Source organism: Ambystoma mexicanum, chromosome 2q (genome assembly GCF_040938575.1).
Source record: "Ambystoma mexicanum isolate Mex_15411 chromosome 2q, UKY_AmexF1_1, whole genome shotgun sequence".
Classification (NCBI taxonomy): Eukaryota; Metazoa; Chordata; class Amphibia; order Caudata; family Ambystomatidae; genus Ambystoma; species Ambystoma mexicanum.
In genome coordinates, this window is record NC_090924.1 from 214,427,591 (window position 1) to 214,446,664 (window position 19,074).

Sequence of the window (19,074 nt, forward strand, 5' to 3'; positions counted from 1 at the left end):
TGTAGAACATGTCATCTTTGTAACATCCCATACCAATTGAAGACCTTAAAACAATTGATCCTACTGTGTGAGACAAAATTTGAATTGAGAAAAAAATCTGTTCAACTTTGTTAACAATTCATCTTTGATTTTTCCAAATAACTTTTGGAAAAGTTTCATTGTTTTATGATCGTTATTTGCTCTAATTAAGTATATTTCCTCATAATGATTTGTAAATATTACATTGTACATTTGTATATTTTTTTAATTTAAAAGTATATGTTTTTATTTTGTAATTTGGATATACACATTTTTAGTAACAGAGTAAAGTAAATTAAATTAAATACAATTAAAGCAAAGATTCTGGGAACATCTAGAAATGATTGACTGCCTGAACTGAGAAGTTCGGTTTTATTGTTGTTTAACTCAATGCACTAAGACTTGTTATGGGCTTTTGTTTTCTAATGTGCTAATATTCTTCAAACTAGAATACTGCAATTTTCTCTAAATGCGTCTGACCTCAGAAAACCTAAAACCGCTCCAAATTATTCCAGATGAAACTGAAAGATGCATACTAAACCTCAAGGCTTACGACTATATCACTCCATCTCTAAAAACATTCAACTGGTTACCCATCAAAACTAAAATAGAACTCAAAATCCTAAACATTGCCCACAAGATGATCCATTCTTCTAGCCCCTGATGCCTCCAATCATTCCTTAAGCTTGCAATCCCACGCAGATCCCTACAGTCATCAAATAAGTCTAAACATACACCTCTCAAATTTTGGCACAAAAAACATGGAGACAAATCATACTCTTCCTTTAACCTCACACTATGGAACAAACTACCAGGCTACATCTCACAAGAAGCCAAATTCAACACATTCAAAAAACTATTCAAAGACTGGTATACAGCCACCCTTCAATCACAAACCTAACACACCACCTGCTTCAAACTTCGTACACCTAACACTTCACTGGTATGAATCTGTTTCCTCCTTCACCTGGATATCTCGTTTTCAACTATATAAGCACTTAGACACCCCAGATGGCCCTCCCTACTACTCTCTATTCCACCTTGGTTAACACTTTCTCCACCACCCCTTCACTCCCTACTTCCGTCTCCATTTAACACACTAGCACTTCCTGATATGCACTTTCAGACACCATAGCACTCCTACCTCTTCCATAAACTGCACTTACTTTCATTCCAACCCTTCCCTCTCTTCATCGCTCCTCTCCCTGACCAACCACTCCCCCTCCTCTCCCTTTGTCTCCTTATCAGTTCTGAAACATAATCTTTTGTGCCTTGAGACTTTTTCTTACTAACCCCAATTAAATGTCAACGGTCTGTACATGCGTTTACTTCCTGGCTGCGACCAGATGACTGTGGTGCCTTGAAGCACTTGTGCGATCTGGCGCCTTTATAAAAAGCACAATTAAAATAAAATCATTTTTTGGGGCCCATAGGACTCCATGGGGACTTTGGTGGATCTACTGTTGGCGGTAACTCCGCCTGTGGTAAACCTTTTTTTATGTAAAGTGTAGGAGAAATCTTCACCTACATGCAGGATGTATCTCCTGCACTTTAGCTCCAGTCTCTGAATCTTGTGGCCTGGTATAAGAGTTGATATATCTGGTGCCAAGGGGTGAGAAGCGGCTTGGAATTACGCTTCATTAGTTCTTTTTTTTCTTTTGCTGGATTTAACACCACATTTTTACTGCACTAAAAAACTTGTAATGAGTCTCACAGATTTCAATTAAAAAAAATATTGAATGGTCTCACATTTGCACCCAAACACTCACAGACGTCTTTATGGGAGGGCAAAGGGGGGGACTTGCCCTGGGTCCCCACCTTGGTGGGAGCCGCATAAGGCTGCCTGCTCTAAGGATCAGTTCTCATTGTGCACCCAGCTGACATAGCACGTTAGGATATTTTATGGCATGCTGCTGAGGCACAAAACCTATTGCCTGTCAGTTGTTGACAAGTATATTCTGCTCTGATAATGCTTTCTGTGTTAATGCTTTCTGTGTTCACTTGGTATACATAGTTTGTGCATTCATTGTGGCACAACTCCTGTAGCATTCTCCTCACTGTTCTGTAGAAATTATATTAATCATATGTAATAGCCAAAGTTGAAATGCATATTGATAAATGTGAGTGCAGCAATGGTTTAGAAAAGGGGTCTGTAAAGCACCCATTGCTGAGATCTGTGTTCATAAGCAATATTATAATACCAAATTCCAGCAAGGCCGACTCAGCCTTTCCTATGTCTGAAGTTCATAAACCTGCATGTATATGCACTTTGCTTTGTAGCACAATGGGTGCTATTATCAGCAACATTCCTGCACCAGATAGCGGGTGCTTTAAACAGGAACATAACCTCAGTGTGATGAAGGTCTAGAAATTGATTTGTTCAGATGGGGAGTTGTAAAGCCGAGACAGCCACCTCCTGTGATTAGCATCAAGTGTTAGTCCGAGAGGTGATTAGGTATCCAAATTCAAGACAGTGGAACCAAAGCCTTCATGCTTACATCCTGGCTCAGCCAGCAGATGGTAAAGTGATCCTGGACAAATGATCTTATACCACTGACATTACTGTGCTGTCTTCCGTGAAAGGGTTTTACTTTTCACATGCTGGTAGTATTGTTTAGCACATTATGTTATCTTTCTTTTTATTTATGCATCTTGAGTGGAAGGGATTCTAGACAGAAGAGAGTGGACCAGATATCGCAGCCCTCGTGACAGCCTATTTTAAGGTCTGCTCATTTAACACAAAAAACGGTTTACCTTTTTGTACAAAATAAAGGTTTTTCTGCATGTTAATAAATAAAAATTTCACAAGGCTGGGTTTTGGGCGTTTTTAAAGCATTGATATACAAAAGAGAAATCCAGATGAAATGTTTAGGATCACATAAATGAGTATGCTAGTGCTTATATATTTCCCCCGATGATGGAGACAATGAAGCAAACATCATTCCCATTTTGCATAATGCTTTATACCATTTTGTGTTTCAAAATGTGTCATGTTTGGTTCTTTGATTTCTATACTTTCCAAGTCAGTTCTATAAAATCTGGATTATTTTAGTTAATGGTAAAAAATGGAAAAGAAAATGCTGAGTGCAGAAATTGGGCACCAGGGATGTCATTTCACTAAAATGACATGGGTAGCGGAAGTGACATCACACGACCCTTGACCTCTGATAACATCACAGGAAATTATGTCATTTGACCAATCCCAGAAGTGACATCACGGCAGCGATGGAACACAACCTTTCACCCCTTGACAAAACAGGAAGTGGCATCACATAGTATTGTTCCCAAGTACACTACGAAAAATATGGTTATGATATCACTGTGATGTGATATACATTTCATACAAGAATGGATCACCATATGTATTTTTAATATCAGTATGTATAGGCCCATATTACCAAATTATTGTGAATGCAAGCAGACTTCCCATGCCAAATGATAATGATGTGTTATTATGTAGCATTTACCCTTAAGCCTTTTATAAAAAACAAATATACATACAATATCACCATGCTTAGAGACTGATCTGCAGTATTATAGCATGTTATAAAGGATTCATTAATTAATATCATCCTTATGGCTGCTATTGATGAAAAGTGTCCAGCACCTATGGTAGAACACAAATACCCTCACCAGGGACTGCTAATGTTGGCCTTGAAATGCTACTTGTTTATCCTTCTTATTACAGCAAGAATTAAGAGGGCAAGAGGACTGAAAGGGAGTACCCATGCTTATTTTGAGGCAGCATGTCATGCTACGGATTGTGATTGTGACAAAGGGGGTGTACCAGATATTCTGTATCCCTTAATTCCGTTTGGAAGAGAGGGGCCACAAAGGAGTCTGTGCCCCAGGCCCCAAAAGTGCTTAAGATGGCCCTGCAAACACTCCACATTTACACTTGAAACCGCTAAGACTAGATGGAAAAATAGTAACCAGCAAGTGCCATGACGTACCTACCTGTAACCTCAGCCTCTTGACATGATGGTAACTTTATCTCATAGCTCTCCACCTTCCAAAGTTGGAATGAGCAGGGCTGTCACAGGGTTTAGTGAAACTCGGATTTTGTACTTGAAGGCTGAGGAAATTAAGACAAACATGGACCCTGAGTGGACAGACAAAGCATACATACTAATTAAGGTTATACAAGGGTTGCATTATGAAAAATATTCCTGTGGGTATATAGTGAACTGTATGGTTGCACAGTAATAGACCATAAATTGGCATGAGATATTGGGTGGTGGAGATAATGACCAGTCTCATTGGTAGTGTGCGGTGGTGTGCACAGAACCTTCATATGCAAAGTTTCCGAGGGGCTAAGCATGGTGGGTGGAAGGGGTACGGGGCTCTCTGGCTCGCCACATGATCATCAAGCCCTTCTCAAAAGCTGGCATCGTGGTTAGCGGTGTCCATTGATATATATTCTTTCCAAAAGTGACCCCCTTCCCCAAAATAATTACTAAAAACAATTATATGTAAATTGTCAGAAATTGAGATTTGCGAACTTGGTCCAGTTTTCTGGCTGCACGAGTTTCCAGCGCGATCCAGGCCACCCCCCATGCTCCCTCACACTTCTGGGGTCTTTGCTTTATTGTAAAGGTATATGTCCTGAGTACATTTATTTTGTAGAGGCCTTTTCAGCATCTCATTAAATATTGCTGGTGTCATCAGGACATGCAAATCCTGAACACAAAAAGAAATAATCAGGATGAAGAAGATCCTACAAATAAGCCAGTATGTGCCGTGCATGTATATTTATTTTACATTGACACAGTCCTTTTTTGGTTGATTCAACAATTTATTTTACAGATCTTTCGATAAGCACGAAAGTTTTTTGGCATCAAACGGACAAAAGTTATTGTGAACGGTGGTAACACGGGTTAAGTGTCAACCTCTGATGTATTGAGGTTGAAGCTCCACACTGAAATACATTCCCTGTATAGATGTGATAGAGAAAGAACTATCAAGCAGGGAAAGTATACCTGAGGCTTGAAGATGGCCCCAGGGTTAGTTCACATAAGGTGTACACAACAAATATTTACATAACATACACAAGGGGGAAGATATAGTTGTGTCACGGGGATCGACACAGGTGTGGACACAGTTGTGTTTCGGCCAAAAACGTGGCTTGATTGAAGCCGGTCTATATGCTGGCCTTCACAGGGTCGGACTGGGACAAGAAATAGGCCCGGACACCCAAGAAAAAGTGCCCCCCCCCTCATTTCAAAAAAGTGGCCCACCCCTCGCCTCAAAAAAAGTGGCCCTCAAACCATCATCCGTGAATTGCGTCAATTCATGACTTTACAGAAAATGCTACTTATGGAGGGTTCATGTGTCTGTTACATTACAACACATAAAATAACATAACTTTGCATACAGTTCTGTGACAGGGTCCACAGCTCCGAGCAGGAGTAGCATGAACACGACCTTTCACCCCTTGACAAAACAGGAAGTGGCATCAAATATCATTGCTTCTAAGTACACTACGAAAAATATGGTTATGATTTCACTAATGTGATATACATTTCATACAAGAATGGATCACCATATGTACCATTAATATCTGTCTGTATAGATCCATATTGTCAAATTACTGTGAAAGCAAGCAGACGTCCAAGGCCAAATGATAATATGTTACTGTATAGCACTTACGCTTAAGCTCTTTTTTATAGAACCAATATGCATACAATATCACCTAACCTGTGTTGGTACTCATGTATCGACCTCAGAAGGATGAAAGGCTGAGATGGTTCGAACCTGCAACCTGCAGATCACACACACATCGCAGCAGCGAGCACTCAACCCACTGAGCTATCAAATCAGCTAGAGTAAAATGAGCAATTATTCTGGAGTGTGGATACCATTAAACTGGTAACAGATTTAACAGCAGACCAGTTTAGCTCATCTGCATGTCTGGTGCAAATTTGGCTGCATTTCATGCATGCGTGCATCTACTTTTCAGGCTTCAGAGGTTGGCATAATAGGGAAAGCAGTGTACTCATAGGACATTGAATACTCTGAGCACTCATTACCTCATACATGCAAACAAACATTCTGAACAGCATGCCAGGGAGATGGGAAAAATAGCCACATTACAACAAAGCATTCATTGTGGCACAATGAAGTCAATGGTAAGCCACTTGATGTGCTATCCCACACCAGTTGCGCCCTAATGAACTACCCAATACTTTGAGTATTGCCATAGCTCCAGTGTTGTGCGGTTGTGGTTAAGTGTGGTTTTGGGTTCTGTTGGGAGTGTATCTGAAAACAGAGGACAGGAAAAGAGAGTTGGAACCCTTCTCATATGTCACCCATGGAAGTTTATTCCAGCACATTTAGAACCCCTTCATGGCCATTCTAATAGAAGACCAGGCAAATCCCTAAAATGGTGGTGGTGCTGCTATAGCCTAACAGGGACCTTTTCTAATTCTATACCACAGTAACACCTGAATCCCATTGGCTGTTCCTGATAGTTCTTAATGCTTCCACACTCCAACACACTTTACCAATCTACAGAATGAAAGTGTAAGTGTTGTGCACAATCGTAGCAAATGATTCAAAGTCATAATTGTGCAGTCTATAGCTGCATTGTATTGATTTGCCTTTGACTGAAATAGAGTAAACCACAGTATGGCTATGTAAGCAGTTATTGCTTTCGTCTCCTTTCCTGCCTTCACCACCACAGTTTATACTCCAAGATGTAACACTGTGTTTTTTTTTTCAGCCCCAATGGTTGAAATGTTTTGCGTCAGGCAGGTGAAGTTAGCTGGAGTGTCCCCCCAATGCATTATTTTATTTGTAGTTCCGGGGGTGGGGTAAACCTGGTGCTGTTAGCACGCGCCTTAGCAGGGCTTCCCGGCACTGAGTGGGAGAATGCTGGGAGAAGGGGAGGAGGTTACTGTCCCTGCTTGCAGCAGATTGGCGACAATTCCCTATACTAAACCCTTCTGCTGGCCCCCTAAGCCTTAGGCCTGTATCCTGCCACATCCGTCTATGCCAAGCATTGTGGAGCAGCCACTCTAACACGTACAACGCAGTGCTAATCTCCCAAGCTAGCCCAGGGCGATTCGCACATACACACATGCAAGCATTAGGACCACAACAGTTACCCGTATTTTGGGGGGGTGAGGAGAGGAGGTTTCGGATGCCAGGTTGGAATGAATGCCAGTTAGGGCCATGAGGCAACTCAAGGCGCCCCCCCAGCATGGCTAACTAAGCAGTCTGGTCTTGCACTGCAAGCCATCCCGTGTCCCCCCTCAAGAGTTCCACCTACCGGATCGATCTTCCTTCGTGTCGACTCAAACTGGTAGCCTATACATCACGGCTACATCCGAGGGACGGGACCATTAATTAGCACATAACTAGGCTACCATGCCCCACAGAAAGCCTTGCATACGTTTAATGTTTAAAACTCCCCCATTCCAACACCCTCACGTAAGACCAATTACATCCAGCCGGAATCAAGGCCTTTCTTTGGACAAAAACACTTTTTTATTTTACACGCCAGCAACCCCCCCCCTTCCCAGCAAACCCCCCCATGACTGCGTTTGCGTGCACACCCACCAGTAAAACTGAACCCCAAACACACTGGATACAAAGAAGCACCCAGGGTGCCTGCATAATGCAAACACGTGATGCTATGGTCAAATATTTGTACACTGTACACAAGCTTTTAGGCACAAGGATTTTGTCAAGTGACTGAGGATACAGAGATGGAATGTCTTGTATGATCGTAACAGAGACAACGGCAGAAAAAACATGCTATTACTGCAACTTGCAAAAAGCAAAATACATAGTCACGGTTATGGAGGGAGATCCGGCCTACCGTACCATTGGGATTGGTGGTCTTCCCCCGTGGGGTCCCAGGCAGGCACTCTATGCCTCCTGAGTCCTGAGTGGAGCGAAGCGGACACAGAAATAATTCCGATGAAAGCAGCTCACTGCTGCAAGTTGCAACCTATGGTGCCGGCGGCCCGGCGGCAGTGGCGGTGTGCGGCGGAGAGGCGAGCAGAGTCTGTTACAAATCACTGGGAGGGAGCAGGCCGGGCTGCGGCAGTCCCGCCCAGCCCTGCCGCTCCCTCCCAGTGTTTTGTAGCACTGACTGCTGCTGGCGCCAGGGTGTCGTGGGCCAAGGCAGTTAGCCACCGGCCCGCCGCATTTATCAAAGAAAGGTAACACTTCAGTGTTACCTTTCTCTGCATCTGCGACGGGCCGGCGGCGGGGCTGCAATTGCAAAGGATCTGTAAGTTATTTACTTACAGATCCTTTGCAACTTGCATCCGCCCGGCGAGGCCGAGGCCCTGGGGGCTGGTTCTTGAAGTGTGAAGCCCACGCCTGGGCTGAAACCGGCCCACGTGGGCTTCAGGAACCGGCCCCCAGGTCTCCGGCCATGATTTTGCATCGGCCACGGGCCGATTGGCCGACGACCCAATCCGACGCTGGGCCTTCATCAGGAAAGGCACCATTGGTGGTGCTGTCCGTTGATTCTGCTGCACCAGTGGCAGTGGCAAGCTGAGAACTATCCTCACGTAGTTAAAGGATAGTGTGTGCGTGATTGCACTTAGGAATCTGCCTCATTTCTGCTCATTTCGAGCTGAGGACCCCGTATGCAGAGGTACGCCGGACACACTATGGTCTGGGACCCGCTGTGGTCTTTCACAGTCAGTAGGAACCCGAGAGATGTCGACCTGAAGCATTCTCAGGCAGATTCCTAAGTGCAATCACGCACACAACGTTGCGTATGCTCTAAACAGCAGTAAACACATAGGCAACACAAACATTCAGAGCAGCCTATCCGTGGGCATTTCACTATGAACGAATGAAATGGCCCGGTTCCCCAACCAATTAGAGCATACCTTCCTTATTTACAGGAAGTAATGTGCACTTCCAGCAGACGACCGTCCCCTCCGCTACTCTGGAACACATGTCTGCCGACCGGCTCAGGTAAGCTTCGTGTGCACTCTGCCACGTCCCTTGCTGACTCTAGCTGCTTCTCTGTTACTTCACGCCATGACTACAAACATAAAGATAGCCGCTCACGCACGCGGCTCGGAAATGACACTCTACGTGTCTGACCACGCGCATTATGCCTCATTAACTCTCGCCTCACAATAGATCCACCCCATCGGGCGCCACTCCACACTACCACAGCCCACCTTCTTGGGAGTAGGCACCAGCCCACACAACACGCTGCTACCAGCATTACGCTGACATATCCACCCTCACCCCGCCAACTTTAAACACCAGGCACTTACCAATACGGGCGACGCTGTGCACACATGCCAGTCATTACATTGCAACCAGGCATCAGCCCACATATGGAACATATGTATCTCCACCAGGGTTATCTCAACCTACAAGCGTGCACCCATGATATTGAGCAGGGACATGCTCATCTGATCTTCTTAGCTCATAATTCAGGCACACTTGCCTCAAACGATGCCTAAGGCACCAATTGCCCAAACCTTAATCACCCTTTGCACCAGTCATGCCAGACCCAGTTAAATACAGGCCAACAAGCAACACCTATTATCACGGCTACCAGCATTCGGTAACCAATAAGAGTGCACTCATGATACTGTACATGCCGAAGGCACCAATAACCCAATCCCAGTCACCCCTTTCATTAGTCATGCCCGACCCAGTTAATTACAGGCTAACCAGCAACACCTTATACCATTCCTACAAGCACTTGGTAGCCAGAACCCTTGGCAGAACACACTAGCGCCTCACTGTCCCTATGACCACCACCAATCCTTTCCATGGTGCATCCCTTCCCTCAACCTCATGCATTTTCCCTTTCAGAAATGGCTATCCAGCCCACTGGCACCTTACTGGGTAGGACCAGTTCACCTTTCTTGAAGCTCAGAAAAAAACTCAATTGGGTAAGACTTTAGAATTTTCTTCTCTCAGGCGCAATTGCAAACTTCTGTAGCCCTCCCCTAACTAACTAGCAACTCTTCCTTTTCTCCTCTTCTCCCTTGGTACTTTGTCTCCTATTCTACTATAAATCATATTGCTAATTGACTTTTTGATCTGTAACCAAATGACATGCTATGTTGTCTAAATACTACACTGTGTCACTATCACTACCATCACCAAACATGGTAAATCACCTCTCCTGGGTGTCACAACATGGTTTGTTTGAAATTCGCATTGGTTTTTACCCCAACTGGTTTTGTTTTTGTTTAACTCCTTTCAATGTACACACAAATGTATGGAAATTGATATTATCAAATTGCTCTTAAATATCACCACACTGGGTACACCATATCACTACCACACCAACTCACAAAATCACAGCCTTGAAAAAGACTAAGGTTGAAACGCGCGTCGGCTGTGTAAAGTGTCAATATGCTAAAACTGGCACCTCTACGTCCAAGATTGTATTTCATTAGTGCTGAATAACTAAAGAAATAAAACGAACCACTTGTCTAACACTAAACAAACCTGACTCATCCATTACCTGACAAAGCTGCCATACTAACAAATACCGGACCATCCAATCCCACCAGCGCCTACAGGTCCACAGTTTGTCAAACCCCACAACTTGTTATTTATTTAAATTAGTATTTAAAGTTTTCATTATTTACTAAATTCAATTTAGCACACATTTGACATGTTTGCATTTTCATGCATAGGGTAATGACTATAAAAGTGTATGTATTGTTATTTGTAGAAGTAAATGTTACCGAGCTTTTACCGTATATACTATTTTAATACTTTTTGTTGTTGTTTAGTGTATGTTTTATTTTTCGAATGTTATTTTCATTGTTTAGGAAATTACATGTATTTACAATGATGACATGTACCTTGTTAATTGATATTGTTGTATATGTAAAGTATGACACTTGAATGCTTATGTGTATTTTATTATTGTAGATTTCTTTTTTTAAATATTCTGTGAATTTTTTGATTTACAATTATTTGGAGGAATTATGCTTGTGTATATTATATTTTAGGTTTATTATGTAGTAATTTTGTATTCCAAAAATATCTTGTACTTTCCTTTAACATATTAAAGATTTGCATTTAATAAACTTTTGAGTGATGTTACATTTTATACAATTACTTGCTTTTTATATGTGAAATTGTTATAATTGTGTGGTAATATTGTATGCTTTTAAGTGTGTCTGGGTGTGTATTAAAGTTAACGTGATATTTGAGATTAATATAATATTTTGTAATGTATTAATACAAGTTGTTATGTTGTTACCTTAATGTTATTATTTCTGATGTTTCTAGACTTTAAGGCTTTGTTGGGTTAACCTTAACTGTTTGTAAAAAAAAAAAAGAAATTCAAATCATTTCTAGTTTTTTATGATTACGTGATTATTGATTTTGAGTGTTTGTCGTAATACTAGCGTCTGTTCTAATGGCATGTAGTATAAGTGTGTGTGGGGGACATAAGGGCAAGTTGCATAACAGTGCTTGTCATAAGTGCTTGTGTTGTACATTTTTGTGTTTAAGAGCATGTGTCATAAATTGTGTGTTGTGTGTGTTGTAGGTGCATGTGTTGTAGGAGCATGTGTTATAGCGGCGTGTGTCATAATAGTGTGCGTTGTAAGAGTGTGTGTCATCAGATGGCGTCTTATGGGAGCATGTGTTGCCGGAGTGCCTGTCATACGTCCACATGTCACACATTCACTAGTTGTACGTCCACATGTTGTAGATGCATGTGTTGTAGGTGCAGGTGTGATATGTGCACAAGTTATAGGTGCACATGTTGTTGGTGCATGAGTTGTAAGTGCATATGTTACAGGAGCATGTGTCAGGAGCATGGGTGATAACAGTATGTATTGTAAGAGTGTGAGTGATAGCAGTGCATGTCATAGGTGCGCACATCATAGGAGTATGTTTTAAAAGAGTGTGTTGTAGGTCTGAGTGTTGTAGGAGCATGTGCCATAGGTGTGTGTGTATGGTAGGAGAACATTTTGTGGGAGTGTGTGTTATATAGGTAGGAAAATGTGTTGTAAGAGGGACCTTAGTAAGGGTTTGTGTTATTAGTGTTCATATACACAATGTTATTATCACACATATATGTGTAGAGTTTTAGTATTAAATGTACCTCGAGTCTGCTCATCATTTTATGTCTCCTAAAGTGTTCATTTATGTATGAAACGTGTTTCATTTAGTCCATCAGTTTAAAACTGACATCAAAGACAGCTGTCATATGTATTTGTTAAGAGTTGCTAGAAGTTAATTGTGTAATGTATGAACTGTAAGACTTGCACGCTTTGTGCACAGTTCTTATGAAAATAGTACATTTATTCCATTACTTCAAAACTGACATCAAAAGTCAACTGTGGGTTGCCTTTGATGTGAGGTTTTAGGAGAAGTTAATTGTGTAATTTGCAAACAGTAAAACTCATATGCTCTGCATACAGTTCGTATGACTTGCCTTTGATGTGAGTTTTCAGGAGATGTTCATTTTTTAATGTATCAAGTGAAAAACTCATGCGCTCTGTGTATGTGATGGCAGTGCATGTTGCAGGCACCTGTGTGTTAGGAGCATGTGTTTTAAGAGTGTGTGTTGTAGGACCATGTGTTGTAGGAGCACATGTCATAGGAGCGTATGTTGTAGGAGCATGTTATGTGTAGTAGATACATGGGTAGTAGCTGTGCTTATCATCGGATTACGTATTATGGTAGTGTGTATTGTAGGAGTGCATGTTGTAGCAGCAGGTGTAGGAGGAGCATGTGTCGTACGAGTGTGTGTCAGAGTGTGTGTCTTAAGAGTGCGCTGTAAGCATGTCTTGTAAGAGTGTGTATGGTAGGAGTGTGCGGTAGGAGCAAGTGTTGTAGGAGTATGTGTCTTAGCAGCACGTCTAAAATGCATATCATAGGTGCATGTGTCATGGGCGCATGTGAGAGCACTTGTTATGCATCTACATGTTATGGGTAGTAAGCACATGTATTAGGTGGGTGTGTTGTAAGAGCACATTATTAGTGTTCATATACACAATGGTAATATCACAAATTTATGAGAATGGTTTTAATATATAATGTGCCTTCTATCTGCTCATGCACTGTATGCCTCCTAAAGTGTGCATTTTCTTATGAAAAGTGTACATTCCATCACCTTAAAACTGACAATAACTCTGTGATAGTGACCCTGTAGTTATGGTCAAATTGGCTTTCCCAAAGGAAGAGCAGTTTTTGGGTGGCTTATAACTTTGGCGCCATTTGACGAATCTGCACAAAACTTAACAAATAACAATATAGACTCTTAAATAGTTTGCAAAGGTTGGTGTGGATTCATCAAGCAGGAGCAACATTGCAGTGGGGGTTCCCAAAATGGTCAATATCTGGGTACAGTTTAATGAGTGTTGAAGGCTACAACCCGAACAACTGGATGGATTGGCACGAAGAGCTTCGCCCTTGCCCCGAAAGCATGCTTTTGCAAATTTGGTATTAATCTGTCCTTTGTTTTACTTTTTTTTAAAGTGCCAAAATGCATGTACAAAAAGTAGTGATATACGTTTGATGCCTGAGGCATCGCCTGTGGCCTTAACCAGTGACCCTAATTGAAGGCCATGCCCTAGACAATCGGGCCACTTGCCATGGCCACCAGTGGACTGGCTATGGGGTTAAAGTGGGCACTGGGCCTGGCCTCCAGCAATGCCCAATGTCTACTCTGAGATGGATAGTGGGGCCTGCAACATGGCCCAATCGCAGGCTCCAGAGATTGTGGCCACTGGCCATGGCTAAAAGCAATGAACAGTAGCCCACAGTTGCATTATTGAGGAATAGTAACCACTGCTCTAGGCTACAGGCCATGGCAAATGGTTATTGTGGGTTGATTCATGGGGGATGCAACATAGTTGAACCTTATGGCCCATAGAGTATGGCCAGTGGCCATGGTCGCAAATCATGGGCAGAGGCCACAGTCTAAAAAATTGGGCTAATGTGGCCACCAGGCCAGCCTGCATGTCAGGCCCAATCTTTTCTGTGTGTTGCTTTGCACGACCAGTAACAACTCTGAAGCCCCTGGGTTTGTAGCCATGACCCGTGGTCACAGACCATGGGCAGTGTCCCATTATGGTACAGTGGGAATTGCACCATTCTGCAGGCTAGGTCCAGTAGCTATTGAGCCCTAGGCAATTCACCCGTGACCTGCATTTATAACATGTGCTGCTCAAAGTGACATATGTCAGTATGCGCTGCACAAAATATGTTTGTTAAAGGAGAGTTATAGTTCTTTCATATATGTTGAAAGCAGAATTATTAATAATTTACATACCATGCTGGAACATCATGAGACGTCTTTAGTTATAAAAAAAACATTGAAATGCAGTGAATAAACTGTGCTCAAGGGACATTATGGTAAAGTTACCCTAATGAGAACCTGTGAAATTCAATTAATAAATGTTGTTAACGGGATGTTAAGGTTAAGTTGCTCTAATAAAAACCTTTGAAATTCAGAGATAAAACTTTGTGAAAAGGACGTTATGGTTATTTATTTATTGTACATCAAGAAATTGTGTTTCAAAGTGCCCACAGGGCAAAGGGGAGGGAACATGGGAAAGGCAAATAGAATAAACTGATGAACAGGAAAGGGGCAGCCCTACTAAGCAGTGTGCTCAGTCAGAACTTGCAAGGGCAGGGAAAGAGAGAAGGGACAGGGAAGGGGGTAAGTGCTAGTAGTTCCTCAGAGGGAAGTGTCAAGGTGTCAGCTGGGTGCAACAGTATGTGCCTGGCATAGATCGCCTGGTACAGAGTGATCACCTGCCAATAATGAGTGCAGGCCTGTGAGAACACAAGCCAGTGGGTGCCCAGAGGCATGTGCTGGGATGGGGCGGACGGCTGAGGGTGATTGGGGGGAAGGCTGGGTCCCAGACGGACACATAGGTTCCCAGGCCACCAATCACAATGACTGTGGGGTATTAGCACAGTCTTGAGGAGCTTCCAGAATTTGAGGAAAATGGCTCAAGACGGAGAGGAAGAGGGATGCTGTTCCGGAGGAGGGAGCCAGCCGAGGAGAGAGATCTGCCACCAGCTCGCTGCTTAGAAAAGCGCCTGACACGTAGAGTTGGAGCCAGAGGAGCATAAAGATCTGGAGGAAAGTATTTGGTGAAAGCAAGTTGTAGATAGATTGGTGTTCGGCTCCAGACAGCCTTGTGGATGATGCAGAGGGATTTGAATTTGATCCTTGCAGCAACTGGGAACCAGTGGGGGGATTTTAGGGCTGAAGAGATACAGTCCCTGGGCTTGAGGCCAAGTATAAATCTCAGTCCTATTCTGGACAAGCTGGAGGGGTAGAGCGAGCAATAGGGTAGATTAAGGAAGCAGTTTTTGCAGTAGTCCAGCCTAGAGAGTACCAGAGCTCTAGAGACATTGAGCTTCTGGGGAAAAGTGAGGCAAGGAAGGATACCCCTGAGGCAGTGGAGTTGAAAATGGGCCTTCTTGGCAAGATCCAAGATGTGAGGGAGGAAAGAGAGAGAGGTGTCGAAGATGACTCAGATGTTTCTGGTTTCAGATGCAGGCGAAGGGGTTAGACCCCATAGAGGGTGGCCAGAGTGTCAGGGTTCCATTTGATTCCTCTTTGTCTGGTCATAGATCGGTCTCGCACAGGAACAAACATTCCCGAATCCCCAGTAGACTTAACAGTTTACATTCAAATTCGGGATTCTCATTAGAGCCTCGGAACGCTATGGGTTGCCTTGGAGACGCTGGCGCCCTTTGCATTCACGTAGGCGTTCAAGCCTACGGCGGCGAGTTGTGCGTGCGGTCAGCTGGCCTGTATTTAAGCCCCGCCCCCGCGTACGGCGGTGCTTCTGAATTTGTAATTGCAAAGCTACGCATCCTGTTACCTTGTTTTTTAGCTCCTTGAATCCTTGAATCCTGGTCTGCCTTGTGACTTCCCTTGCCTTGTTCTTGTCATTTGCTTACGACTTAACTGCTTATTGCCAAGCCCGGAATGGCCACGGACTTCCTTTGTCTCATCCCTCACGTCTTACCTGCTTATTGCCAAACCCTGAACGGCCACAGACTGCCTTCGTCTCATCCCTCACGTTTTACCTGCTTATTGTCAACCTCAGAACAGCCACGGACTGCATTCGTCTCATCTCTCCCGTCTTACCTGTTTATTGCCAAACTCGGAACGGCCACGGACTGCATTTATCTTATCCCTCACGTCTTACCTGCTTATTGCCAAACTCAGAACGTCCATGGACTGCATTTGTCTCATTCCTCACTTCTTACCTGTTTGTTTCCAAGACAGAAGTCTATTGGACTGTTTCAACTACAACCAGTGTCACGTCTTCACTCTTCTACCGCTCAAAGTCTCTATGGAATTTAAAGGACATTCGCGCATCGGCGCAAGGATCAAAGGACATAAGCGCAACGGCGCAAGGATGAAAACACTCTTTAGGCGTCCTCGTGCCAGCGGTAATAGGAAACAAGACATTGTGTTCCCAGGACTACCACTCCATTCATTTCATCTTCAGAATTCATCCAGACCACTCATTGGTAAGCACACAACTGTTTGGTTCTTCCTTTTTCTTACTATCCTGTATTCATGGTAAGAGTTACCTCTCTTGTTTCAGGATACTCACCAATCTAGCTTGTAACTTCTCAGTCCCAGTCTACCTTTCTTGCTTGTGAGTATCGACTCATCACCTTGTATAGATATTTAGTTGTTTTGAGTCATTTGTTAATACTTGGTTAATTTCTCTTGCAGCCAGCTGTCTGGGTACCAGGGTGTACCAATATTTTCGGGCAATACTCACCTCAATCTGTCCTTTTGTACTCTTGAGGGGTATATTGTCAGAAAGACTCAGTTGCATCACGACGTGTCAAGCCCCCACTGCTGGATTTATCCCTTGGGCCCTAACACAGAGTGAAGAGAGGAATGAGGGAGTGCGAGTCCCAATAGGAAGGATCTCAGTCTTGCTCGCATTGAGGCAAATATCATTGGAGGCACACCAGGACTGGATAGCACATAGGCAGTCCGAATGGTAGAGGAAGTAGGGAGAATATCAGAGGGAAGTTTGAATAAGAGTTGGGTGTCATCTGCATAACACTGAAAGTGAGCGTAGAAAGTGGAGATAAGGTGAGCAAGCCAAGCGAGATAGACATTAAAAAGGGAGGGTGAGAGGTTAGAGCCTTGGGGAACGCCATAGGTGGAGATAGAGGTAGGAGAAGAAAAAGAACCTACGATGACCTAGGAGGGACAGTTAATGAAGAAGGAGGTGAGCCAGTGCAGTGCCCGCTCCGAGATTCCAAGGGTATCATTCTTGATATCATTGCTCTAACCGAGACAGTCTCTGTCTTTGAAGGTTTTCTGAGGAGAGGTACAGGGGCATGGTACACAAGTCAGAGGAGGGGGAAGAGAGAGAGAGGGAGAGAGGAGGAAGGAGTAGCAGACACAGGAAGGAATTAGATGAGGTGCCAGTCTAAGAGGAGGAGGTTGTGTTGAGGACTCTGAGCCATGATAGTGCCATTTCAATAGACATTAATGATACATCTAGATGATGAGAAGCCTGCCAAGAGTATTTCCCATCTGGTGCCACCCTTAATGGGTGAGGATAGGAAAGGAGAGAGAGTAGAGATAAGATGAGGGGTCCAGAGATCTGGAGAGGGAACAGAAAAGAGGATATCAGTGATAATCTGTCTGGAAGTTGGGCTGACGTAGGTGTCTGCAATGGGTAGTGGTCAGGAGCTCTTTTTTAAATGTTTTCCTTCCAGACTTCATGAGAGAAAGAGGATAGGTGATAGTAAAGCAGTTAGAATAGATAGGCAGGATTGTGAGTACCATAGGGGTGGCGGAGAGATAACGATGTAGGTTATAAGGAGAGACTGAAAGGCACAAGCACAAATTCACCAGGCAGCCTAGTAGCTGAAAAGTAGAGCACGCAGATGCAGTAGAAACATGTGGTACAAAATTGGACATGTACAGTTGTTAAACACACCTAGATTCGAAATTGCCCAAATAGCACACAAATGCACTGCAAAAATGGCGGCAGGGGTGTACAGTTGTTAAAAACACCTAGTTTTGAAATTGCCCAAACAGCACACAAATGCAATGCAAAAATAGGGGTAGGGGGCACGGTTGTTAAACACACCTAGGCCCTCATTACAACCCCGGCGGTAAGTAATGGACATTACCGGCATGGCGAAACTAACGTGTCCGTGCTGGTCTTGAACCGTTAAAAGCAGTAAATTACGACCTCTCAGGCATGAGCATTGCGCCATGCCGTTAATGTAATCTGCGCCATGCCGGTAACGTCCCAAAAACGTCAGCTACCGGCATCGTATGCCGTGCAAACTGCACCACCGCCACCCTACCCACCGATATTAGCAAGCACCGCAAATAGCGGTGACCGCTATTAGCGGTGATCGCTATTAGCGGTGACCGTAAAGAAGTGGATCCGGAATTTACGCCATCGCACCGGAACGGGAAAGAGCACGGCGGCCATCTTTAAAAACACAATCCATTGCAATCCTCCACAACCAGTGCACATCTGACCCCGAGACCTGGCACAAAACCTCACCCACATCCACGCATCCCCACAATGCCGAACGTTGTAAAAAGATCTTGCGATCGGCAGCGGCAGGAGCGCTTCAGTAGGGAAGAGCTTACAATGTTGGCGGAAACGCTCCAGGAAAACGCGGACATCGTATTCTCCACCGAAATGACCAGACCGGTAATAGGACGGAAAAAGGCCATATGGGAACTAGTCGCACAACGGGTCAGTGCCATAGGAACAACACCCCGCACCACCAAACAGTGCCGTAAAAGGTGGGACGACCTCCGGCTCCGTGTAAGGAGCATACTGTCGGCCAACCGCAACATGGGCATGGCAACTGGCGGAGGAGCACACTCTCCAATTAAAATGGAGCCGTGGGAGGAGATATGTGCCACAACGATTGGCATCGAGAGCATTGAGGGGGTCGGTGGAATGGAGAGAGGATCCCCGACATCAGGTGACACAGGTAGGTGCCTCAAATTAAGCCATGCTAAACTCCCTGAAGTCCACTTACATGGGAATCACAATGTTGCCCAATAGGGTTAACGCAACACATCAGCAGAAGACTGCCAACAGGCATCATTGACCT